The following is a 27,877-nucleotide window of genomic DNA, read 5'->3' as shown; positions in this document are numbered from 1 at the left end:
ACAGTGCTAATATCAAGTAGATTTAGCTTAGATATTTAAATGTTCAGATACTAGGATGTGATAGGCAGTTTTAGCATGATTTGTATGAGGCAAAATAACATGATTTTTCTCCCAAGTATATTGTTATAAACATTTGTGTCAGATTTAGGGTCATTATTTTGTGTATAAAAGTTGAATTTGGTGTTAAAAAAGTCTTCTTTCAAAATGGAGTCTAGCAAAAAGAGAGGGTCGTCTTATATTCGGGTCAATACGATAATAGAAGAACTGCTAATATCAAGAAAATTTTGTTTAGATATTTAAAATGTTCAGATATGAAGATGTGATAGACAGTTTTAGCATGATTTGAATGAGGTAAAATAACATGATTTTTCGTCTTATATTCGGGCCAATACGGTCATACAAGAACAGAGCTAATATCATGACAATAGTGCTGGAAGACAGAGCCACTCTTGATGTTGTTTGGCTAGCATTTCCCTGAGGACACGAGTTATCGCGCCGAAATAGCGCAGGAGTAATTCAATCCAAGAACGGACTGTCTGTTTTTTGTCTTTTTTGCTTGTGAATTAGGAGTGACGGGTTTAATGGAATGGAAGAAGTGCCTGTCAAAAAGGGTCGCGAGGTTAGCCTGTCGGTCAAGGGGGACGGACGTTGTGTGGAGGAAAAATAACAGGATTTTTCTCCTGAGTATATTGTTATAAACATTTGTGTCAGATTTAGGGTCATTATTTTGTGTCTAAAAAATGAAATTGGTGTTCCAAAAGTCTTTTTTCAAAATTGAGTCTAGCAAAAAGAGGGGGTCGTCTTATATTCGGGCCAATATGATAATGGAAGAACTGCTAATATCAGGAAAATTTTGTTTAGATGTTCAGATATTAAGATATGATAGACAGTTTTAGCATCATTTGAATGAGGCAAAATAACATTATTTTTCTCCCGACTATATTGTTAAAATCATTTGTCTCAGATTTACTGTCATTATTTTGTGTATAAAAATTGAAATTGGTGTTCCAAAAGTCTTCTTTCAAAATGGAGTCTAGCAAAAAGAGGGGGTCGTCTTATATTCGGGTCAATACAATAATACAAGAACAGTGCTAATATCAAGTAGATTTAGTTTACATATTTAGATGTTCAGATATTAGTATATGATAGTTGTTATAATCATTTGTCTCAGATTTACTGTCATTATTTTGTGTATAAAAATTGAAATTGGTGTTCCAAAAGTCTGTTTTCAAAATTGAGTCTTTTAAAAAGAGGGGGTCGTCTTATATTTGGGTCAATACGGTAATACAAGAACAGTGCTAATAACAAGTAGATTTAGTTTACATATTTAGATGTTCATATTTAGGATGTGATAGTTGTTATAATCAATTGTGTCAGATTTACTGTCATTATTTTGTGTATAAAAATTGAAATTGGAGTTCAAAAAGTCTTTTTTTCAAAACTGAGTCTTTAAAAAAGGGGGTCGTCTTATATTCGGGCTAATGCGGTAATACAAGAACAGTGCTAATACCAAGTAGATTTAGTTTACATATTTAAAATGTTATGGTATTAGGATGTAATAGAGAGTTTTAGCATGATTTGAATGAGGCCAAATAATATGATTTTTCTCACGAATATATTGTTATAATTCTTTGTGTCAGATTTATTGTCGTTATTTTGTGTATAAAAATTGAATGTGGTGTTCAAAAAGTCTTCTTTCAAAATGCGTCTATTAAAAAGAGGGGGTCGTCTTATATTCGGGCCAATTATGATACAAGAACAGTGCTAATATCAAGAAAATTTTGTTTCGATATTTAAATGTTCAGATATTAGGATGTGATAGTTGTTATAATCATTTGTGTCAGATTTACTGTCATTATTTTGTGTATAAAAATTGAATTTGGTGTTCCAAAAGAATTCTTTCGAAATTGAGTCTTTAAAAAGAGGGGGTCGTCTTATATTCGGGCCAATATGTTAATACAAGGAATGTGCTAATATCAAGAAAATTTTGTTTCGATATTTAAATGTTTAGATATTAGGATGTGATAGTTGTTATAATCATTTGTGTCAGAATTACTGTCATTATTTGGTGTATAAAATTGAATTTGGTGTTCAAAAAGTCTTCTTTCAAAATGGAGTCTAGCAAAAAGAGGGGGTCGTCTTATATTCGGGACAATACGGTAATACAAGAACAGAATCTAAAGTCACTGCTCTTACTGGTAATTGACTCTAGTAATGACAACAACCAATCAAAAATAAATTCCTTTCCATATTTATATGCTAAATCCGACCAATCAGTGAGCCCGCAGTTATCAAATTCCAACACGTTTTTTTATTTTTTTAATCCACACCTGCAAGTCGCCTCAGGATCCGATTTTATGCCGCCACCTCACTATCCAAAATATCGTAGCGTAGATATTTTTGGGAACACGAAAACGCAAAGAAACGCACAATGGCGCGTCCCGCAGCTGCGTCGGCCAATCTCGCAGGAAAGATAATAACGGCGGGCCGAGAGCTCCGCCCGCTCGTAAACAACACAGCGATGCAATTTTAAAAAGCCGCCCGGGAGAAAAAGTGAAGGCAAGCGGCGAGATGGAGATTTGCATGAGTCATCCGTCAATCTTTTGAAATGTCCGCTCACCTTGACGCCCCCAATCATTATCGCCGGCGACCACCACCTCATAAATGAGCGCCATTGCGCCCGTCCGTATCCCTTTTTTCCTGAGCCGCCTTATTTTTCACCCTCATCTCTTTTGAATGTCACACAAGACAGACACACGCCGCTTTGGTGTCAATCACGTTCGCCGCGAACAAAGAGATGTACGCGTCTGCGTGTGTGTGTGTGTGTGTTGATGGGATCAAGCCATCAAAACAAACATACACACACACAGATTTTCCACTCTATATCAACGTCAACGCTAAGAAACAATAAATACTCCATTTTTGATACCGGATATACATACATTCATCCTTTTTCTGAACCCGTAATTCTCACCAGGGGGTGCTGGAGCTTTTCCCAGCTAATTACAGGCAGAAAGGAAAGGACACCCAGAATTGGTGGGCAGCCAATACACATCAAATAACCCCAAATCAATAGGAAGTGACCTCAAATCAACAGGAAGTTGCCCACAAATGCCATAATTATAATTTATATAAAACAAAATACACTACTAATTATGTTGACTACTCCTACTACTACTACAATGTTGACTACTCCTACTACTACTATGTTGACTACTCCTACTACTACTATGTTGACTACTCCTACTACTACTATGTTGACTACTCCTACTACTATGTTGACTACTCCTACCACTACTACGTTGACTACTCCTACTACTACTACTACGTTGACTACTCCTACTACTACTACTATGTTGACTACTCCTACTACTACTACTATGTTGACTACTCCTACTACTACTATGTTGACTACTCCTACTACTACTACTATGTTGACTACTCTTACTACTACTACTATGTTGACTACTCCTATTACTAAGTTTGACTACTCCTACTACTACTATTACTAAGTTTGACTACTACTACGTTGACTACTCCTACTAAGTTTGACTACTACTCCTACTACTAAGTTTGACTACTCCTACTACTACTATGTTGACTACTCCTACTACTACTCTATTGACTACTCCTACTACTACTCTGTTGACTACTCCTACTACTACTCTGTTGACTACTCCTACTACTACTCTATTGACTACTCCTACTACTCTGTTGACTACTCCTGCTACTACTACTACTATGTTGACTACTTCTATTACTACTACTAAGTTTGACTACTACTACTACTACTACTCTGTTGACTACTCCTACTACTACTACTCCTACCACTGCTACTACTCCTACTAATTATGTTGACTACTCCTACTGCTAATTCTACTAAATTTACAAAAAAAATGACCGTTTCCTACATTGATTGGACATGATGAAGTGGCAGACTTGAAGTGAATACATCCATCTAATTAATGTTAAAGACGATGTAGGCTGAATTTAAGCTTCTTGTGCTGGTCGAATTCCATGATATCGTTATTGTTGCTAAAAACGAGCCTGCGGGCCGTAGTTTTGCACCCTTTTTAAAAGCCACCTAAGCATTCAAAGCGTCACGACATCGTTCTGACCTCAATGAAAGTGAATCGGGCCCGTTGAATCAACCCATCCACCGCCCCCCCCGCATGCTCGAGCGCTAGCACAAAAGCGTCTTTTGGCTCTATTCGACAAAGGCGCCGCGCAAATTAAAGAGACCTGGCCGGTCTCAGACTCGACGACCCCGACGGCGAGTCAAAGGCGGCGCGTCACGCGTCGTCGGCTCCTTTCTTTCTTTTTCAAAACCTGGCGGACTGTCGTGTCGCGTGCGCAATTAAATGCGGCGATCTGACACACTTCTCGTAACGCATTGGACGGCGCCATCGGCAGGCTTGACCACGCGACTTCGCCGATTCGTCCACTCAACCACCAAACCGCCTTATTTTTTCAACAACTTATTTCTTATTTTCCTATCCATTTTTATTTAATTATGGATTTGTTCCCAATTTTCTTTTTGGCATCCATTTTTTTCATCTCAAATGTTGTTGTATGATTAGCCATTTCAATTTTTTACATACATTTAATCATTTCTTTTTAATTTTGGCTGCAAAATTTTCATTAGCGACTTTGACAAAATAGCTTTCCCTTCCACGAAAGCGTGCCAAAATGCGGGTGCACGTGTTGCGCCGCCAAATAAATATAAAAATGCAACGCTGCGGGCCAGAGTGCGCGTTGGCGCGACAACAGCCGGACTGTGACAACCCGCAGGCCACTGATGAGCCCTTTGAGAACAACCCGAACGCCACCACGCGCTCTACTTTTCCCACCCTGTGGACTTTGTGTGATTTCTCCCTCATCCGGGTCACGCTCAGCCGGAGAGGCGAAAGGAATGGTCTTTATCTGGGAGACCTTTCGTCTTGGAGCCGAAGGGCTTTGTCGGTTCTTAACCCCGAGCCGCGCACTATTTGATGTCTCTCTTGTCAAAAGTAAGATTGTGTTGTTGTTGTTGTCGTTGTTGTTGCCTAGTGGGGTGAAAGGGCCGATGGTTCCGCATGCTAATCGCTCATTAGCCTGAACAACTGTGGAAGCATCACCTACTTATTTGTGACCACTTATTGCTTGTTGACTACTGCTAATTATGTTGACTACTCCTACTACTACTACTAATTATGTTGACTACTTCTACTACTGTTACTACTACTAATTATGTTGACGACTACTACTACTACTACTACTACTGTTACTACTACTAATTATGTTGACGACTACTACTACTACTACTACTGTTACTACTACTAATTATGTTGACGACTACTACTACTACTACTGTTACTACTGCTAATTATGTTGACGACTACTACTGTTACTACGAATAATAATAATAGTGGTGACGAGTACTACTACTAATAATAATAATTATGGTGACTACTACTACAAATAATAATAATAATTATGGTGACTACTACTACAAATTATAATAATAATAATGGTGACTACTACTACTACTAATAATAATAATGGTGACTACTACTACGACTAATAATAATAATGGTGACTACTACTACGACTAATAATAATAATGGTGACTACTACTACTACTAATAATAATAATGGTGACTACTACTACTACTAATAATAATAATGGTGACTACTACTACTACTAATAATAATAATGGTGACTACTACTACTACTAATAATAATAATGGTGACTACTACTACTAATAATAATAATAATGGTGACTACTACTACTACTAATAATAATAATAATGGTGACTACTACTACTACTACTACTACTACTAATAATAATAATGGTGACTACTACTACTAATAATAATAATGGTGACTACTACTACTACTACTACTAATAATAATGGTGACTACTACTACTAATAATAATAATGGTGACTACTACTAATAATAATAATCATGGTGACGACTGCTACTACTACTACAACTACTGCTACAACTACTACTACTACAACTACTACTACAACTACTACTACAACTATGACTACTACTTATTACTACTTATGTTGACTACTTATTTCTATATCCCTTCATTAAAGAATAGAATCTCTTCATAGAGTACTGAAAAATAAAAGAATCAAAAATTATGCACCGGTTTGCCTCTGCATAGTTGAAACCGATGACATACCCAATGTAAGGACTAACGGTGGACTTTTCTTGTCTCTCTTGTTGGCTCAGGACAAAATAAGGACGGCCAAAATGCCAGTTGGTGTTTAATTTATCACCCCCCCCCCCTCAAAAAAAAAGCACAATGGGAAAGCGAGCCAGTTGATATCAAGGCGGCAATCTGACTAATAGTCTCATGAGTCAGAGAGCGTCATATTTATTCTTTCCCGCGCTACGCTATGGATGCTACTTCGGAGACGTAGTGCACTTTGGGCTAGCTGCTAATCAGAATAAGTGCTTCTGGTAAATGGTAGAAACAAAATGAATTGCGGGGGAGGGGGAGGGGGAGGGTCGGCGGCATCAATGCCGCTTTAAACGGCCCGACATTAAGCGTGATGGTTTCTCATTAACCTCGACGTTACCTTCGTGTCCGGCTGATTCGTTTCTTGACTGCGGACATCGGTGTCCCGCCTCGCTAATTAGCCGCGGGCGCTAAGGCAACGAGGCATCGATTTACGGCAAAAGAAAAAGGCGGACTGTCTCTTTAAATATGCAAAATAACTTTACTCGCCTCGAGTGATTGTTTTTCGGCGATAGACGTCCGATCCATTTTCACGATTGGACGCCTAGAGCCGTAACGGTGAGAGATGAAAATTTACAGCCACGATTTGGATGTCCATTATCGTCAATAGCAAAATTGCTTCATTTTAGAGGGTCTTTTATTACGTTTCATAACAAAAAATACTTTTAATATAGCATTTCCAGATGATAAGGGCGGGTCTTGACGATGTCTTCAATTGCTTATTATTAGTAGAATTATGATTTGATGTATTTAATGTTGCACGGCATCTTTTTTTCAAACAAAATTTATAAAATATCCATTTTTTGCTGATTACAGTAATCCCTCAAATATCGCGGCAGAACGGCCATGAAAATTGAAAAAAAAAAAAAAAGTAATCACCCCTATTACTAAAAAGTACAATGATCAAGAAGTGTATTTATTAAGTATTATAGTTATAGGCATATGAAAAGACTAATGTATTAATATGTAAACATAATCTATAAATTAAAAAATGTAAATACTATACTGTAGTATATACTATAGTATATTTTATAGTGTGAGGGAGACTACTTTTCTCGCTTTTTAAGAAAAAAATCTATAAATATCTTTAGGATAAGTAACTTAGAGCTGTTATTTTCACAATTAAATAACAAGTAATGACTTTTTCAGATAAGTAAACATAACTACTAGCTAACAGATGCTAACATAAACTCATGAAACATGATTTTTCTATCCAGCATATCCTGTTATTTACCTTTATGACTATATTTGTTTATTTTTTGTCTATGCTGCGATGCTAAGAAGTGAATTTACCCAATAAAAAGGGATGAATAAAGATCTATATTGCTAATAACTTAGCTAACACTAACGACTCAACTGATGAACGGCTAAATTTCCCTTCCAAGTATTTATTTGGTTGATTCGATAATAATTCAGAGTTTAATGGCTTAATGGGACATTTCAATTCTTGGTGTGACCGTTACACAAGTGACAAGCCAAAGCCGGGCGGACTAATTGAAAAGTGACAACCTCGACGAATTAAACGCTCTTTCCAATCGCCGTAACGAGCGGGAAATGCGGCCGGAGTTCATTTCCTTTCACCTGAAAGGGAAGCGTGGCGGCTGCCTTTTTAATCTGATCGCCTAGCGAGCTGCTCGGCTCTTATTGGACGCCAGTCAAGGCCCGGGATCGGACGCGTTGTCAATTAGCGGGGGCCATCAGAGAGACTTTTATAGCTCGCTTAGCTTCGACTCCGGCGCGTGGGCCGTTCGTGGCCAGACGGTTGGTTGGCGGCGATGTTGTGGGCTTGCGGTCAAATGTCAACGACAATTTCAACTCAAGCGAATTAAAAAGCTTTGAGAGAATTACTAGTGAATTCAATTGAATGTTTCTATTGTCATGATACAGGTATAATGAGATTTAAAGCTTCACCACAAAGTGCACAAAGAACAACAAACAAATAATCACAAAATAAGTAATAAATAAATAAGTAGTCAACAATATAAATAAGTAGGGAACTGCACAAATAACAACAACAAACAAACAAATGAACAGATAAATAATATATAAATAATAATAGTAATGGATCAATAAATAAGTAGTCCACATAGATAAGTAATAGTCAATATAGATAAGTAATAGTCAACATAGATACATAGTGCACATAGATAAGTAGTCCACATATATAAGTGGTCAACATAATAAATTAGTGGTCAACATAATAGATAGGAGGTCCACATAGATTAGTGGTCCACATAGATAAGTAGTGCATGTACATAAGTACTACACATAGATAAGTGGTCAACATAATAAATTAGTGGTTAACATAATAGATAAGTGGTCCACATAGATTAATGGTCCACATAGATAAGTAGTGCATGTACATAAGTAGTCCACATAGATAAGTGGTCAACACAATAGATAGGTGGTCCACATAGATTAGTGGTCCACATAGATAAGTGGTCCACATAGATAAGTGGTCCACATAGATAAGTGGTCCACATAGATAAGTGGTCCACATAGATAAGTGGTCAACATAATAAATTAGTGGTCAACATAGATAAGTGGTCAACATAGATAAGTGGTCCACATAGATAAGTGGTCCACATAATAAATTAGTGGTCAACATAGATAAGTGGTCAACATAATAAATTAGTGGTCAACACAATAGATAGGTGGTGCACATAGATTAGTGGTCCACATAGATAAGTAGTCCATGTACATAAGTAGTCCACATAGATAAGTGGTCAACATGATAAATTAGTGGTCAACATAATAGATAAGTGGTCCACATAGATAAGTGGTCCACATAGATAAGTAGTCCACATAGATAAGTGGTCCACATAGATAAGTGGTCCACATAGATAAGTGGTCCACATAGATAAGTGGTCAACATAATAGATAAGTGGTCCACATAGATTAGTGGTCCACTTAGATAAGTAGTCCAAATAGATAAGTAGTCCACATAATGAATTAGTAGTCAACATAGATAAGTAGACAACATGAATAAGTGGTCACATAAATAAGTAGGTACAAAAAATGACTGAAGTGGTTACCAGTTTATGGAGTTTTAGTAAAAGTACAAGATAAGAAGTGTTGATTAGGACAAGGACCACAAAAAATAAATACAAAATACAACAACAAAAATACTACTTGACATCCTAAAGATATCGGCGCTGATATATGTCAAATTGCCAAATATTGGTGCCGACAATCGGTGGATCGCAACCATTTACCCTTCATTTCCTCCCTAAAGAAAAAAATAATAAAACAAGTGAAGTGAAGCGAGTCTCAAATGACAGACTGAAACTAATAGAGCGTTCACGTACATCTGGAAGCCACATTAGTGGAGTCATGTCATTTTCCTGGGCACTTTTTTACTTTTGTTTTGCTCCAACGATTTTTCCATGTCCCAAAAAAAAATGGAGGCGGCGTCGTGGGCGACGGCGCGTTGGAATCGGCGACCGGTGGCGAGGCTTTCCCACCTTTTCGACGATGACGCATAAAAAGTTCACACTCCTCTTCGGTTTTTCGTACCTCCCACGCTGTCCGTCTTAGCGCTTTTACGCCCGTCCTTTCCCGTACTTTTACCGCGTCTGGCCGCATTTTATCCCTCGGCGGCGCCCCCTCTCTTAAGGGCTCCGTATTGATCATATGGTAAGCCTCTTTATCTTTAATCAAAAGGCCAAGGAAACTCTGTTGTTTAATTGATGAGTCGCTACGAGAGGTTCGCTTCTCCCCGGCACCCGCGGAAACGGCTCTTATTCATAATTAATAAAGAACGGCTAATTATCCCAGCTCCGGCTCGGCCTATATGGGGGAGATGGGAAAATGGCGGGGGGAGATGGATCGTCAACTGGGTTGAAAACTGATTAAATCGGGCGTTTGGGTCGGATTTCAGACGGAATACGATATTTGAGGTCGGTTTATTTGTTTGGCAGATTTATTTTTAAATAAAATGGTTGTTTATGTTTATGGAAAGGAAAAAAATGGGGTTTAAATTGAAGGAGCAGATGAATGGAAAGGATGGGTCGCCGTGATTGGCCGGGATTGGCTTTGGTATGTTAAGCAATGGCGGATTTGTCGGGTGATGACGTTTTGAGTTTGTGAGATTCCTTCGACAATAAGGGTTCGTGGTATGCTAGTTTTGGTTTAGCTAGCTAGCGTATGGTTTTTGCGCGGGTTGGCTGGGATGTTTTTTTTTTGCCTTTTTTGGGGTCAAAGACGATAGTTTTTTTGTTTTTTTTTAGGTAAAAAAACCAATTGCTATGGAAATCAAGAATAGAGTGAAATAACAATGTTATCAGGGTTAAGGCTAAATTTAATGATTTGACTTCGTAAAGCTAATTTTTGCCAAAATTAGGTAAGTAATTGAGTAATCTATGATTTTTTTTGCCTTTTTTGGGGCAAAGAAGAAAGTTGTATTTTTTAGGTTTAAAAAAATAACAATTGTTATGGAAACCAAGAATAGAGAGAAATAACGATGTTATCGGTGTTAAGGCTAAACTTAATGATTTGAATCTGTGAGGCTAATTTTTGCCAAAATTAGGTAAGTAATTGATTAATCTATGATTTTTTGCCTTTTTGAGGGCAAAGAAGAAAGTTGTATTTTTTAGGTTAAAAAAAAACATTTGCTATGGAAATCAAGAATAGAGAGAAATAACGATGTTATCGGTGTTGAGGCTAAATTTAGCAATCTGACTCCATAAAGCTAATTTTTGCCAAAATTAGGTAAGTAATTGATTAATTTATGATTTTGTTTTTGCCTTTTTTGGGTCAAAGAAGAAAGTTGTATTTTTTAGGTTAAAAAAAATAACAATTGTTATGGAAATCAAGAATAGAGAGAAATAACGATGTTATTGGTGTTAAGGCTAAACGTAATGATTTGACTCCGTGAAGATAATTTTTGCCCAAATTATGTAAGTAATTGATTAATTTATGATTTTTTGGGATACCAAGAACAGAGAGAAATAACAATGTTATCAATGTTCAGGCTAATCTTAACAATTTGACTCCGTAAAGATATTTTTTTTGCCAAAATTATGTAAGTAATTGATTAATCTATGATTTTTTTGGCATACCAAGAACAGAGAGAAATAACGATGTTATCGGTGTTAAGGCTGAATTTAACAATTTGACTCTGTAAAGGTCATTTTTGCCAAAATTAGCTAAGTAATTGATTAATCTATGATTTTTTGGGGATACCAAGAAGAGAGAGAAATAACGATGTCATCGGTGTTAAGGCTAAACTCAAAAATTTGACTCCGTAAAGCTAGTTTGTGCCTAAATTTGGTAAGTAATTGATTAATCTATGATTTTTTTTGGGATACCAAGTTATCGGTGTTCAGACTAAACGTAACAATTTGATTCCATAAAGATAATTTTTGCCAAAATTATTTAAGCAATTGATTAATCTATGTTTTTTTTAATGTCATGAACAAAGAAATAACGATGTTATCGGTGTTCAGATTAAATTTAACAATTTGACTCCGTATAGCTCATTTTTGCCAAAATTAGGTAAATAATTGATTAATCTATGATTTTTTTGGGATACCAAAAACAGAGAAAAATAACAATGTTATCGGTGTTAAGACTAAACTTAACAATTTGACTCTATAAAGCCATTTTTTTGACCAAATTAGGTAAGCAATTGATTAATCTATGATTTTTGGGGCGATAAAATCTAGTCTTGTCGGAAAAAAAGAACAGAAAAAGTATTACATGGGAGTTTTTTCATGTTTCATGCAAGATACGGTTTATTTTCTTTCATAGACGTCAAAATAAATTTTGTTTTGCATTTTCTCTATTTTGAAAAAAAATGGCTGTATTGCCTTGCGTTTCGTGCCTGTCAAGTCTAATTTGTGCGCATATAAGCCGTACCCTCGACTCAGTCATTATTTTTTTAGCCACAAATACGGCTTATATGCGAGAAATTGCGGTAACTTCAGGTTAAAAAAAACAATTGATCTTGATGGATAGTTTTTTTAATCCAGTTTTGGGCTCGGTTGGAGCTCCGAAATACTTTTAAAAAGGCACAGCAGTTGAAATTGATCCTAATTGCTGTGACTCCAATTCTGCGGGGAAAGAAAAACATAAGTGGGTTTTTCAAAAGGAGCCGATAATCCATCATGAGAGCAGCATTTGTTTATTTTTCTGTGTTGGTCACAGTGAGCGTAAACGTCTCGCGGGGGAAATTACAGAGCTTGTTTTGCCGTGTTTATATTGCAATTGAATTAAAAATGATCACTTTTAAGACCTGGTTTGGGGGTTGAATGGCTTTTTTGGGTGTTAAATGTGCTAGCAAAACAAGGCAAGTATAAATTATGTATTTAAGTGATGGATTCACTTAATTATTATTTTTTCGATTTTTTAGAGGACGTTTACATTAAAATTGCTTTTGCAAAACACTTTTAGTTATGATGGTTTCTTTGCTACGCTAAAGACGTCGTCTGAATTTTGCTGTAAAAGTCGGAATTTAGGACGAAAATACTTGAAAGGTGACTACAGTAATCCCTCAAATATCGCGGTTAACGTAGACCAAACATGGCCGTGATAATTGAAAAATCGCCAAGTAGGGTCACCCCTATTATAACTACCTTTTTTTTCCTATTCCTAGTACCAAAAGTGGCTTCTGCTTACGAGATTCAGCGTGGATTTTCTGATGTTTATGAACGATTTAAAAAAATAAAATAAAATCAATAAATAAATTAAAATTAAAAAAAATCAATAAAATCAAAAATAAAAATCTATAAATGTTAAAAAATAGAAATAAAAATCAATTAATTTCAAAAAATAAAAAACTATAAATTTCAAATATAAAAATCAATACATTTAAAAAAATACATGAATTAAACAAATAAAAAATAAAATAAATAAATAAAAATAAATACAAATAAATAAATTTAAATATATAAAAATAAAAATCTATAAATTAAAAAAAATAATAATAAATATATTTCCAAAAAAAATTATCAAAAAATAAAATCAATGAATTAAAAAAAAATCAATAAATACAAATAAATAAAAAATAAATAAATTTAAAAAATATAAAGATAAAAATCTATAAATTAAAAATATATATATATATATATATAAATCTCCCTAAAAATTAAAATCAATAAATTTCAAAAAATACAAATCAATACATTTCAAAATAAAAATCTATACATTTAAAAAAATAAAAATAAAAACCAATACATTTAAAAAAATCAAAATTATCCAGTGCCGAGTCCTAGTAGCAAGCAGAAGACAGGGGGAGTGGGTTCCGCATGGATTTTTACATTTTTCTAAACTTAAAAAAAATCAAAATAATTAATAGCAGAAAAAAATTGTGATAAGTGAAGTCGCGATAATCGAGGGAAGACTTCTATTTGGACCGCCCTCTTTGCCTCAAACCAATCAGACACGCGTTTTAGATTGCTTTCAAGTTACGGAAGCCATTTTAGATGATTTGGATTAACTAGGATCTACAAAATATTTCTTTTTATGAATACATATCACCAAATTATTCAGTTCTTTGTTTCCATACAATAGATTTGAGCCAAATAAATCCATAGAACAATTAATAAAATGACTTGAATGAATGGATTGTTAGAATTTTCAATGTTAGAATGGAAAGCGCCTCGACTAAAACCCCATCAAGACAACTTTCTGGCCTTAAAAAAACAACCACGGCACCCTCCCCTCCCCCGGCTCTCAAATTCCACTCTAATGGGTTAAATGAGTACCCCTAAGATGAAGGACAGACGCGATCCGGGGTTCGACTGGAGGTCAACGCGGCCCAATTACCGACCCTCGCTTAGCCGTCGTCAACGGGGCGACTTTTCAAGACGCGCTTTCATCATAAACGTGGAAATTCTTCTCGCCAGCGCCGAGGCGAGGCCAGCGACATCAAACGCGCGGAATTATTCGTCTGTTGCAATCGGCGGCAAGCAGGCGTGGGGGGAGGGGCGATAATTATGAAAAAAAATGAAAAATATGCCATCTCAGATGACATTTTGCATCCTTAACCATTGTTCTAAATGCAAAGTGTGTGTTAGCTAGTTTTGTTGTGGTGTTTTTAGGCTATAGTTATCAATAAAAAAAATCTTAACTACTTTTATTATTATTTTAATGCACAGGTGTCAAAGTGGCGGCCCAGGGGCCAAATATGGCCCGCCGCATCATTTTGTGTGGCCCGGGAAAGTAAATCATGAGTGCCGACTTTCTGTTTTAGGATCAGATTAAAATGAAGAGTATAGATGTATATTAAATTTCCTGATTTTTCCCCCTTTTAAATCAATAATTGTCATTTTTTAATTATTTTTTTTCTGTGTTTTTAGTTCAAAAATCATTTTGTAAAATCTAAAAATATATATAAAAAATCTAAAATAAACATTGTTTTAGATCTATAAAAATTGAATATTCAGGGTTTTTAATCCAGTTCTTTTAATCCATTTATTAAAAAAAACTCTAAATATTATATCTAAAATGGTCCGGCCCACATGAAATCGGGTTGAAGTTAACGCAGCCCGCGAACCAACCCGAGTCTGACACCCCTGCTTTAATGTATACGGTTTTCAGTTTCTAATTAATTAAAAAAAAAAACTGCCCCTTGAAAATACAACGTTTACTTCTGTGCAAGATGTTCATTCTTTGACTAGTGCGACTTATAGTCCAGAAAATACGGTATACGATCACAAAACCCGCTTTTCTGAGGGCAAAATTTAAAACTAAAATTTTACCCGGAGTTATAAAAGTTACAATTCCTTTAGTTGTCGGACTATAAGTCGCACCAGCCAAAAAATACACAATGAAAAGGAAAACAAAATGTATATACAAGAAACCCAAGGACTGACATATTTTCAAGAAAAAAAATTGCGAAAATTTAGAAAAAAAATTGGCAAAATAGGCACCGGTTATTGAAAAATTTACAATTTTTGGGGCTAATTATAGCCACCAAAAAACAAAAATTCAGTGGTCAGAGATAAAAAATAAAAATTAATACAGTAAAAAAATATAAAAATAAGGCACTGGAGTATTCGTCACAAAAAATGCTACTTATAGTCCGGAAAATACGGTCCTTGCAATTTATGCAGACGAGCCGATTGGTCGCCAAAACAATCGTTGATGAGTTAACTATCATAAAAATGGTTTGTGGCAGCTTTCTTTACTATTTCTCTACTACAATTTTGGAATCCTTTTCCGATTGAGAGTCATTTCAAGGTCCGAGCGACCGCTCCTTAAACGGTCTCCGTGGAAACAGCTTTACCAGTCCATTTGACGCCCGCCCACCCGCCATTCTTTTCTTCTTCACCTTCAAGTCGGCAACTATTTGCTCACTTCGGCATAAGCGCCAGATTTCTCCCACGAGAGCTTTGGATGGCAGATTAAAAAATAAAAAAAATAAAGATAGACATATTTTTGCATCCACTCAAAACGGTGGCCTATCTTTTTAGGAAGTGAGCCCCCTGCTAAGGAGCCATCGCCCGATCATGCTTTTTTTTGCACGATGGAAATAATCTGATTGGAATGGGATTTTAGCGCAGACTGGCTGAATCAAAAGAAAGAAGTGTTGATTAAACACGGAGGAAAATGCACGCGAGATTCAATTTCAGATCGTCATGGGAAGTTGAGCAACAAAGAAAAAAATCAAGTTCCCTGCTGATTTCTATCAATAAAGCAGGTTGTGGAAAGAAGACTTAGTCTTTGAGATTATATCAATATATACATAATCATACGTACATACACATACATACAGATATACACATATCTATACATATATGTGTAGATATGTATATATGTATGTATATGTAAGTGTGTATGTAAGTGTGTGTATATATGTATGTATATGTAAGTGTGTATATATGTATGTATATGTAAGTGTGTATGTAAGTGTGTATATATGTATGTGTGTATGTAAGTGTGTATATATGTATGTGTGTATGTAAGTGTGTATATATGTATGTATATGTAAGTGTGCATATATGTATGTATATGTAAGTGTGTATATATGTATGTATATGTAAGTGTGTATGTAAGTGTGTATATATGTGTGTGTATGTAAGTGTGTATATATGTATGTATATGTAAGTGTGCATATATGTATGTATATGTAAGTGTGCATATATGTATGTATATGTAAGTGTGTATGTAAGTGTGTATATATGTATGTGTGTATGTAAGTGTGTATATATGTATGTATATGTAAGTGTGTATATATGTATGTATGTATGTATATGTAAGTGTGTATATATGTATGTATATGTAAGTGTGTATATATGTATGTATATGTAAGTGTGTATATATGTATGTATATGTAAGTGTGTATATACGTATGTATATATATATATGTATACACATACATATACAGATATATACATATACATATACAGTTATACACATATACATATACAGATATATACATATACAGATATATACATATACAGATATATACATATACAGATATATACATATACAGATATATACATATACAGATATATACATATACATACATATACATACATATACATACATATACATACATATACATACATATACATACATATACATACATATACATACATATACATACATATACATACATATACATACATATACATACATATACATATACATACACATACATATACATATATATTTTAAAAATGTTTGAAATATCGTAATGTTTATGACCATCAGCAACGCATGCACTTAAATTTTTTCAATTAAAAATGAATTTTAAAAATTAAAGTTTGCAAGAAAATGAATTGGTCAAATGTAAATGTGCTTGCAATTTGCAAATGTTTGTTAAAATGCGTGATAATGTGCAATTTTGGTATTTTCAAAAAAGACAAATTGCAACAAATCTTCAAAATGGCAAATATTTTTTAAAATTATGATGAAAAAATAATGACAAAAAAAATAAAACTACTCCACTTTCCTCCCACATCCCCAAAACATGCATGCTAGGCTAAGCTAGCTAATTGAGCACTCGAAATTGCCCCTAGCTACGATTGCTTTTCCTTTGCCTCCTCGTGCCCACCGATTGGCTGTCCAAAAATCAAGCCTTCACCCCCAACTAACCACCCCCCAAAAAAGTAAAGGTACTCCTACTCCTTTCCCACATAGGGATTCTACTTCCCCCCCGGACATGTCCGTAAAACCCGAGCTGAACTCCCTAACTTTTGTTGCAACTTTTCGAAAGATGGATGATAACCCACACAAAGCCCGAAGCACTTCGCGGAAACAGCCGCTAAATATAGGCTCCGTGGGGGGACCGTAGGCCCCCCGTTGACTGCGTAGCTCTTGTGTTCTTCTATAATGACCGCCCCCCGCCAACCCCCCCTTTGCACCTGTCTCCCTGGCCTCCTTCCCGCCAAAACCCCCCCAGACCAGCCACTCAGCTCAGACTATATTTAGCCGTCATCAAGCCGACCTCTTAACGCCAAATCACAAAGAGCAGGGGTGTCGGACTTCGTTTGGGTTGGCGAGCGAGCCAAATTAGCGTTTTTTTGGTTTAAAAAGTTAGCTTAGCGGTTAGCGCGTCGGCCTCACAGCTCTGGGGTCGAGGGTTCGATCCCTGGTGGGTCCTGGTGTGGAGTTAGCATGTTTTCCCGAAGTTTGCGTGGGTTTTATTCGGGTTCTTCGGTTTCCTACCACATCCCGAAACGATGGCTAGCTGGTTAAACATGCTAAATTTCCTTTGGGTATGATTTTTTTGATTGTGGCTTGCGATTGGCTGGTGCCCATTGTTGGTTGGGATAAGTTCCAGCACCCCCCGCGAGCTTTGTGAAGATAAGCAGTACAGAAAATGAATGAATGAAAAGTTAGCTTACTTGCCGCCATGGCGTTAGCCAGTTTAAAAGTCAAATTTGTGTCACTTCCTTGTCATTTTGGGCCACTTACGGGTCACTTCCTGTCAATTTTGAACCATTTCCTGTTGATTTGGAGTTACCAGTGTCACTATTATAGAATATATAATAATAATAATATATAATATATTAACGTCCACTTGATTTCACGTGGGCTCGGACCATTTTAGATATAATATGAAGATTTTTTTATGATAATGGATTAAAAGCCCTGAATATTCAGTTTTTTATAGATCTAACACAATGTTTATTTTAGCTTTTTTTAAATATATTTTTAGATTTTACAAAATGATTTTTGAACTAAAAACACGGAAAAAATGGATTAAAAAATTACAATTATTGATTTAAAAGGGGGGAAATCAGGAAATTTAATATACAGCTATATTCTTCATTTTATTTTGATCCTAAAACAGAAAGTCGGCACTCATGATTTACTTTCTCGGGCCGCACAATGATGCAGCGGGCCAGATTTGGCCCCCGGGCCGCCACTTTGACACCTGTGGTCTACTATATAATAGCACAGCGTAGCTTTGCTAACGCTAATCTTGTGTGTCATAAAAAAAAGAGCATAGCATACTTGACGTTAGCATAGTGTAGTGTTAAAAAAAGAAGATACACGATAGCAAACGTCGGCGAATCGAAACGCGGCACTCCGTCAAGGCCGAACGAAGCCGCGTATCAGGAAGCCGTTAACGTCCCCTTCCTGTCTCGGTTACCGTGGAAACAGTTGTCCGTGTCGGAAGAGGAAATTCTATTAAAGCCCGGCCGGGTAAACGCGACGATAAAACACGACTTAACAGCGACAGGAAGTTGTAAAGAAAATATACGAACCAGAGAGAAGGCGGAACGCCGCGTCGTTTGGGGGGGTGACGGAGTCCGTTTTTTTTTCTCCTTAAGGCAGGAGTTGGCAAACTTTTCAGGGAGACATCTTCTAAACTAAAATGGAAAGGAAAGAGAGGGACAGTTAAAAACACATGAAATGAAAAGAAGACTTGGGTTAAGCTCCAGCACCCTTGAACTAGAAGCAGTTAAGTTAACTTCCACTTGGCCACGCCCCCTGATACCATACATCCAGCAATAAAACCTTCCGACAATTTTGACAATAAATGAAATTGGGAATTCAGGGCGGAGCTCACCGATAAACTGGCTGGGTTACGCTCCAGCACCCTTGCACTGTAAGCCTATATGTCAACACCACTAGGCCACGCCCCTAATAGCATACACCTGCAGTTTTTTTCTATGACTTGTGAATAAAAAATTTAAGTACCATATATTTTTTGTTAAACTCACATTAAAAAAGGAGTATTAAAAATATATAGTTCTAAAAATAGTTAATTAAAAAAAAAAACTAATAATAATATGATATAGATAAATAGTGATAAAACCTAAAAAGAGGACTATTGACCACTTCTTCAATGTTGACTACTTATCTATGTTGACTACTATTTATTACTTTTAATTTTACTTATCTATTTGTTATGTATTTTTTATATTATTTATTATATTAATTATGTAATTTATTATATTATTTATTATATTAATTATGTAATTTACTATATTATTTATTATATTAATTGCGTAATTTATTATATTATTTATCGTATTAATTATGTAATGTATTATATTATTTATTATATTAATTATGGAATTTGTCATATTATTTATTATATTAATTATGGAATTTATTATATTATTTATTATATTAATTATGGAATTTATTATATTATTTATTATATTAATTGTGTAATTTATTATATTATTTATAATATTAATTATGTAATTTATTATATTATTTATTATATTAATTATGTAATTTATTATATTAATTATGTAATTTATTATATTATTTATTATATTAACTGTGTAATTTATTATATTATTTATCATAATAATTATGTAATTTATTATATTATTTATTATATTAATTATGTAATTTATTTTATTATTTATTATATTAATTATGTAATTTATTATATTATTTATTGTTACATTATTATTATTGTTATTATTATTATTATCATTATTATTTATTGATTATTTATCTATCAGTTTGTTTGTTGTTGTTATTTGTGCACTTCTGTACTTATTTATGTTGTTGATTACTTGTGTGTACTTATTTATTGATTATTTATTTATTATTGATTGTTATTATTATTTTGTTGTTGTTATTATTGTCGGGAATTCGCACGCTAACAACGTTAGCGCAGAAAGCTAATGCACACTTGGCACCGTTTTGATCACAACTGCCAACGACACGCCCCGAGGCCATGGGCCGCATCGGCAAGCTAGCGGGGCTAGTCCGCGCTCTGATCCGACACCCCCCGCGCACCCGTAATGGACCTTTTGAGCGACTCCGTTTGTCTTCCGTCGTTCGCCCGAAGCAAAAATCCTTTCTTTCGATTCGCTTTGTTTCTTTCTCCGCCCCCGTAGCAAAGGCTAAACCGCCGCCGCGCTAGCGCCGAGCGACCTAGCGGGCCGAAGCAGACAACCAATGAAGGTCAACGGTATTAAAAAAAAACGACTGGCGCGGATCGAGTATACCGATCGATAGCGAACGGGAGCTCGTTTTCTTTTTCACACTCTCGTTGGGGTTCCGATCGGTGCACGTGACCCCGAGCGCCTGGGAATCGGCGCGGGGAGTTTTGAGTTACCGACCATCTTGCTTTGTTCTCGGATAAGCGAAACCGCCGAGTGGGGCGTCGCGATTCCAAGGCGGGCTCGCGTTACCCCCGCTAAACCCGCGTCAGCTCTTTTGGATGACGAACGGACGCCGCACAATGGAAAGGCCCGAGGCGTCAGAAGGATGGACACTCGAACCCTGCCCGTGAATGTCGGGGATCAAAAGATCGGACATTTGATCCCAGACGGGTCAAATTGCCGATATTGTTGAAATGGGGTGTCAAAAAGTGCGGGTTGTGGGCTCGGATTCGGCCTGACGGGCACTTTGTAGCTCGTTTCGACTCTACACACAGAATTAAAAGCTTCATTTATTCGACGTAAAACCAAATGTTTGTGAGTTGGTGATCAACACAGCCCAAAAGATCATCAACTGCCCCCAACTACCCTGTCCAGCTTCTACAAATCCCGGTCCCTAAATCATTGAAGACAATACGTTTCCAATCGATTGTGGCCCACTGCTTTCAGGGTCCCTCCCTATTGGCTTGGGGCATTTTTGGGTCACTACCCATTGGCTTGGGACATTTTTGTGTCACTTCTCATTGGCTTGGAGCATTTCCGAGTCACTTGCTTTTGGCTTGGGGCACTTTTGGGGCACTTTCTATTGGCTTGGGATATTTTTGGGTCACTTCCCATTGGCTTGAGGCATTTTTGGATCACTTCCCATTGGCTTGGAGCATTTTGGGGTCACTTCCCATTGGCTTGGGACATTTTGGGGTCACTTCCCATTGGCTTGGGGCAATTTTTGCGTCACTTCCCATTGGCTTGGGGCATTTTTGGGTCACTACCCTTTGGCTTGGGACATTTTTGTGTCACTTCTCATTGGCTTGGAGCATTTCCGAGTCACTTGCTATTGGCTTGGGGCACTTTTGGGGCACTTTCTATTGGCTTGGGGCATTTTTGGGTCACTTCCCATTGGCTTGGGGTATTTTTGGGTCACTTCCCATTGGCTTGGGGCATTTTGGGGTCGCTTCCCATTGGCTTGGGGCATTTTGGGGTCACTTCCCATTGGCTTGGGGCATTTTTTGGTCACTTCCCATTGGCTTGGGGCAATTTGGGGTCACTTCCCATTGGCTTGGGGCAATTTGGGGTCACTTCCCATTGGCTTGGCGCATTTTTGGGTCACTTCCTATTGGTTTGGGGGATTTTTGGGTTACTTCCCATTGGCTTGGGACATTTTTGGGTCACTTCTCATTGGCTTTGAGCATTTCCGAGTCACTTCTTATTGGCTTGGGGGATTTTGGGTCACTTCCCATTGGCTTGGGTCACTTTGGGGTCACTTCCCATTGGCTTGGGGGATTTTTGGGTCACTTCCTATTGGCTTGGGGTATTTTTGGGTCACTTCCCATTGGCTTGGTGGATTCTTGGGTCACTTTCTATTGTCTTGGGACATTTCTGAACCACTTCCAATTGTCTTGAAGCCTTTCCAGGAAACATTGCATTGATTTCTGGGCATTTCCAAGTCAATTCCTTTTAATTTCAGGCCATTTCCACAACAATTCCAGGTCACTTCCCATTGCTATTGGGTATTTCGAGTCATTTCCTATTGACCTAAAATGAATGGAAAGGGCGTACTGACTTCAGGATTATGTCAGGGATCTACCCATCCTCAACATTAGAAACCCAAAGTTTCACTTCACCAGACATGAAAACACGGTGTCCGATCACCCGCGTTGCGGCAAACCATTCTCACATTCCCCTGCAGTTGGTTTTACAGGTGCGGGGGCCGTTAAACAAAAGCCGGAGTGTGGTTACAAGTACGCACGTTGAACATTTGGCTAGGGCGGCCGGGTCGAGTAATCCGAGACCGACGTTCGTGTCCAGGGCGGCCGGTCCGGACCGGTTTCCAGTCACACGTTACGATAAGTCCGACAGCTGTCGGCTTGCAAATGTGCGGGTTTGCTCGCCATTTGATGTGTGACACATACCCACACACCCACCCACACACACGTGCAACGCGGAGTCATCTTTCTTAGTTACAGTTCAGCGCTTGAGTAAATGTGGGAGATTAGCTCAAGGCGAGTCTTTAGGGAAAGAATGGATTAGGAAAAAGTATGGAGGAAAATTGCAATCAAGCAACAAAGGCGGAGTTTAATAAGAAATTGTTCATGTAAATGACCGGTGTCAAAATGGCGGCCCCGGGCTAGATATACGTGGAGTGACCTGAAAAAAATAAGACATCTAGCCAACTCAATGCTGACGGCAATAAGCGTAGTTAGCATAGTTGACCTCACAGGTTAGCAGAGGGCCATATGCACTTGACAAAAGAGCCACTTATATGGCTCACGAGCCATATGAATCCATCAAAAGAGCCACAGGTTGCCTACCCCCGGATTAGGACATCTGCCTCACAGTTCTGAGATCTAGGGTTTGAGCTCAGGGGGTTTTGGGCTATTCTGTGTGGAGCTTGTTCTTCACATGCCCGCGTGGGTTTTCTTCGGGTACTCCAGTTTCCTCCCACAATAAAAAAAAAACATGCGGGTTAGTGTTTGAGCCCTAGTGGGTTTTGTCCATCCTGCATGGAGGTTGCAAGTTCTCTACGTGCCTGCATGGGTTTTCTTCGGGTACTCCAGTTTCCTCCCACAATCCATTTTTTTTCTCTGGGTACTCCAGTTTCCTCCCACAATCCCAAAAAAAACATGCGGGGCAGGGTTTGAGCCCCAGTGGGTTTTGCCCCTCCTGCGTGGAGCTTGCAAGTTCTCTACGTGCCTGCGTGGGTTTTCTTCGGGTACTCCGGTTTCCTCCCACAATCAAAAAAATAAATATGTGGGGTACGGTTTGAGCCCCAGTGGGTTTTGACCATCCTGTGTGGAGCTTGCAAGTTCTCCACATGCCCGCATGGGTTTTCTTCGGGTACTCCAGTTTTATCCCACAATAAATAAATAAAACATGCAGGGTCGGGTTTGAGTCCCGATGCGTTTTGTCCATCCTGCGTGGAGCTTGCAAGTTCTCTACATGCCTGCGTGGGTTTTCTTCGGGTACTCCAGTTTCATCCCACAATAATAAAAAAATATGCGGGGTAGGGTTTGAGCCCCAGTGGGTTTTGACCATCCTGCGTGGAGCTTGCAATTTCTCCACGTGCACGCATGGGTTTTCTTCGGGTACTCCAGTTTCATCCAAAAAATAAAAAATAAAAAAATTTAAAAAAAACATGCGTGGTAGTTAATGAATGAATGAATGTGATATTTTCTTCTTTGGGGCCAAAAACACAAGGACACTCCTGATTGGTGCACGTTTTGGCAGTTCAAAATTCGATTCTGGTTGATAAACATAAAAATTAAAGTGAGTGATTTTCCAAAATATGTCCTTTGGTTTAAAAAAATAAATAAATAAATAAAAACTACACAAGGTAATGAACTGCAAGGGAAATGGTGACCCGAAACTTGTTATGGATTTACATTAATATTCCATCTTTCTGCCGTTTTGCTAGTTGTGCTTAAAATGTGCTGGGACACCTGCCGGATAAGGTGGCTTATCTCCAGGGGTTAACATCCAGCCAATCGTCTCCGAGGAATCATGTATTTGTCCGACAGCCATCAGCGCCGTTGCACGGCTCAATCTGCCGCTTTTCCGTCTTTTGAGGGGGCTTCCCGACTGTCAATCACAGATTGCGGGATTGCGAAAAACGGAGGTCGCGGTTGATGTTTACGCAGCAAATCCTGGATTTCCCTGGCGTCGAATTGAAGGCAAAGGAAAAATGACTGACTGGCTTTTCGCCTTCTCAACTGGAGACGGCGGCGCCACCTGACACCTGCTAATGACTCGCTGCGACTTAAACTGCCACGCGGCGAGAAATCGACTCCGTCGGGGGTGCTAGTGCGATACTCAAAACCTAACACTTAAGATCTTTGACTTTTTAAGGCAAGTGACAATTTTTGGGCTTTAAAAAATATATGTTAAATACAGTAATCCCTCAAATATCGTGGACAATGGACCCATGACAGAGGACTTGGACTAAAACTCCAATTTACCTGTTTCTTTTTATTTATTTATATCAAGCAGAGAGAAACTATTTTCACCGTGAGTAGTCTTTAAAGTATTTAATTTTTTTAATATTATTTTTAGATATGTCTTTTGACATGCTTATAGCTGTTATATTCAATAAATATTCACTTATGATAATTGTACTACTATTAGACTTTTTAAACTTTTTTTAACATAAGTTGTGGGCTTGTCCAAACTATTAAAAATATGCGACTTATAGTCCAGAATATACGTTAAAAAATTTCAATTTTAATACTAGACTTTTTTTTTCCTAAAAATTGCAGGCTAAACCAAACTATTAAAATGTGCGATTTATAGTCCAGAATATACATTATAAAACATCAATACTAAGACTTAAAAAAAAAAAAAAAAATTGAACATACGTTGTAGACTCATGCAAACTATTAAATATGTGTGACTTATAGTCCAGAATATACATTAAAACTAAAAGCTCTGCCTTTTTGTCAAGGGATTTTCACCAACTAAATCAAAGAATTAACTCATTGGCTGCCATTGACAATGCTATTCATCCAATCCAGTGATTCCTTCATTGGCCCCTCCCTCATATAGACTGGACAACTAGAGCCATCAACGGCGGCCAATGAGTGTCCTTGAAGAAAAAAAAACACAAGAAATGTAATCCTTTGTAGAAGTTACTATATTTGGTCATAAAAAAAAATTAAATTGATCATTTTTAGACTTAATTTTTTAACATAAATTGACAAACTATTAAAAATATGCGCCTTATAGTCCAGATTATGCATTACAAAACCACCTTTCTAAAAAAAATTACCTACAACACCAACAACATATTACCTCATTGTCCGCCATTGACAACACAAAACGTCCAAACTACGAGAACTACCCTTGAAAACACATCTTTTTGTGCCATTGACGGCACTAGACGTCCAATCACTTTACCCGGAAGGCTGGCATTAAAACCGAGAAGTCCGAAAAAAACACTGTCTCTTGATAGGCTTCCAAGGAAGAGAGGAAATGCCTTCTAAAATGTTGGCCCTGATACGACCAAGCGCTACGGTGATTGATTTCCAAGCTGCTTGTTCCCTGAACGAATTAGCGTTAGCATCCCGCGCCCCCAAACACCCCCCGCCCCCATTCGTTCCCGCCGCGCTTGTTTTCGCCGAGCTCACATGAAAATACCTCGACGCCGCTGGCGATCGTCTGTGTTTCGCCGGCGGCGCTTTTTGGCGGCGACAGATGCCAAAAATAAATAAATAAAATGGCCGCTTCTGGGTAAAGTCTTTAGATTGGATTAGATTAGATAACTTTATTTATCCCGTATTTGAGAAATTTCACTGTCACGGTAGCAAGAGGGTGAGAATACAGACACAGCAAAAATATATTTTAGACAAAAAATAAATAGGTAATAAATAAGTTAATAAATAAATAAAATGGCCGCTTCTGGGAGAGTCGGGATTTGGGCGTAACATTTTTAGATTAGATTAGATTACTTTATTCATCTCGTATTCGGGAAATATCACCGTCACGGTAGCAAGAGGGTGAGAATACAGACACAGCAAAAGACATTTTAGACATAAATAAATAGGTACTAAATAAATAAATAAAATGGCCGTTTCTGGGAGAGTCGGGATTTGGGCGTAAAATCTTTAGATTAGATAACTTTATCTATCCCGTATTTGGGAAATTTCACTGTCACAGTAGCAAGAGGGTGAGAATACAGACACAGCAAAAATATATTTTAGACATAAATAAATAGGTAATAAATAAATTAATAAATTAATAAAATGACCGCTTCTGGGAGAGTCGGGATTTGGGCGTAAAATCTTTAGATTAGATAACTTTATTTATCCCGTATTTGGGAAATTTCACTGTCACAGTAGCAAGAGGGTGAGAATACAGACACAGCAAAAATATATTTTAGACATAAATAAATGGGTAATAAATAAGTAAATAAATAAATAAATAAAATGGCCGCTTCTGGGTAAAGTCTTTAAATTGGATTAGATTAGATAACGTTATTTGTCCCGTATTTCACTGTAAGAGGGTGAGAATACAGACACAGCAAAAATATATTTTAGCCATAAATAAATGGGTAATAAATAAGTAAATAAATAAATAAATAAAATGGCCGCTTCTGGGAGAGTTGGGATCTGGGCATCTTTAGATTAGATTAAATTAGATAATTTTATACCGTATTTGGGAAATTTCACTGTCACAGTAGCAAGAGGGTGAGAATACAGACACAGCAAAAAATATATTTTAGACATAAATAAATGGGTAATAAATAAGTAAATAAATAAATAAGCGTGTTGAATGAGATTTTTAGTTTTTAGCGGGCTTTTACTTTCTCGAGCAGAGCTGAGCTCAGCGCTAGAGATTACGGGAGGGAAGATCTTTTGATTTTTTTTTTCAAGGGAGGGGTTGTTCAATCTTTAATCCTTTTCAGGTTAAGAAGAAAGGTTTATCTTTGAGCCGATGCAGACAACAATGGAGGGAAGTCGGGGAGGATTGGTTTGAAGGGATGAAGGTCGCAACCTTGACGCTACCGCGGCTAATTTATAGCTTTGGAAGCTAGGCTAGGGAACGGAAAGGTGGAAAGGTCGGATTAGGGTGCGGCAGGGCAGTAGTTAATACCTTATTAGGGAAGAATGAAGAAATGGACAAGGACACTAATGTGCACTGGCGACAAAATTCAGATATGTATAAAAAAATATGGGGGTAAAAAAGCAATTTTTTCAGTAATTTACAAGAAAAATCATTACATTTTTGTTTTTGGCTCGCCATTTTAACTTTATTATTTTGAGACGCAATGCCATGTTCTAAATAAGTTTTGCATTTTGCATGTTGTCAAAAGGTTCACTTATTTTGAAAGTTCGGTAGCATGCTAACTTCCTTTTCAGTTGTTTCAAGCATGTGTGCGTGTTAGCTAAAATCAAAACGTGTGTGATAGTTATTTTGCATTTTTATTTTTTATTTCTTTTCAATAATAAGCTACTCATGAAAAGAAACTATTTAAAGTGCATTATAAATATTTTATTTTTGTACATGTCACAAATAAATGCCATTTGGATGTCAGTGTAAAAACGTTACTAGTGCGTCTTATAGTCCAGAAAATGCAGGATGTTTGTCAAGTACAGTTTAAAAAACAAAAAAAACAAGACTT

At 37.0% G+C, this 27,877-nt stretch overlaps 1 protein-coding gene across 1 annotated transcript in view; it reads right to left on the bottom strand.

Moving 5' to 3' along the window:
- The window catches only part of sema6bb (sema domain, transmembrane domain (TM), and cytoplasmic domain, (semaphorin) 6Bb), a 115,737-nt gene that overhangs the window by 62,227 nt on the left and 25,633 nt on the right, over positions 1-27,877 (bottom strand). Inside the window, exon 3 of the mRNA XM_077606688.1 lies at positions 18,904-19,008. The gene's annotated coding sequence lies outside the window, so the exon portion shown is untranslated. The remainder of the gene's footprint in view (positions 1-18,903; positions 19,009-27,877) is intronic.

Source organism: Stigmatopora argus, chromosome 8, assembly GCF_051989625.1.
Source record: "Stigmatopora argus isolate UIUO_Sarg chromosome 8, RoL_Sarg_1.0, whole genome shotgun sequence".
In the NCBI taxonomy this organism is placed as follows: domain Eukaryota; kingdom Metazoa; phylum Chordata; class Actinopteri; order Syngnathiformes; family Syngnathidae; genus Stigmatopora; species Stigmatopora argus.
The sequence above is the reverse complement of the archived record's forward strand: the minus strand, read 5'-3'. Positions and strand labels throughout refer to the sequence as shown.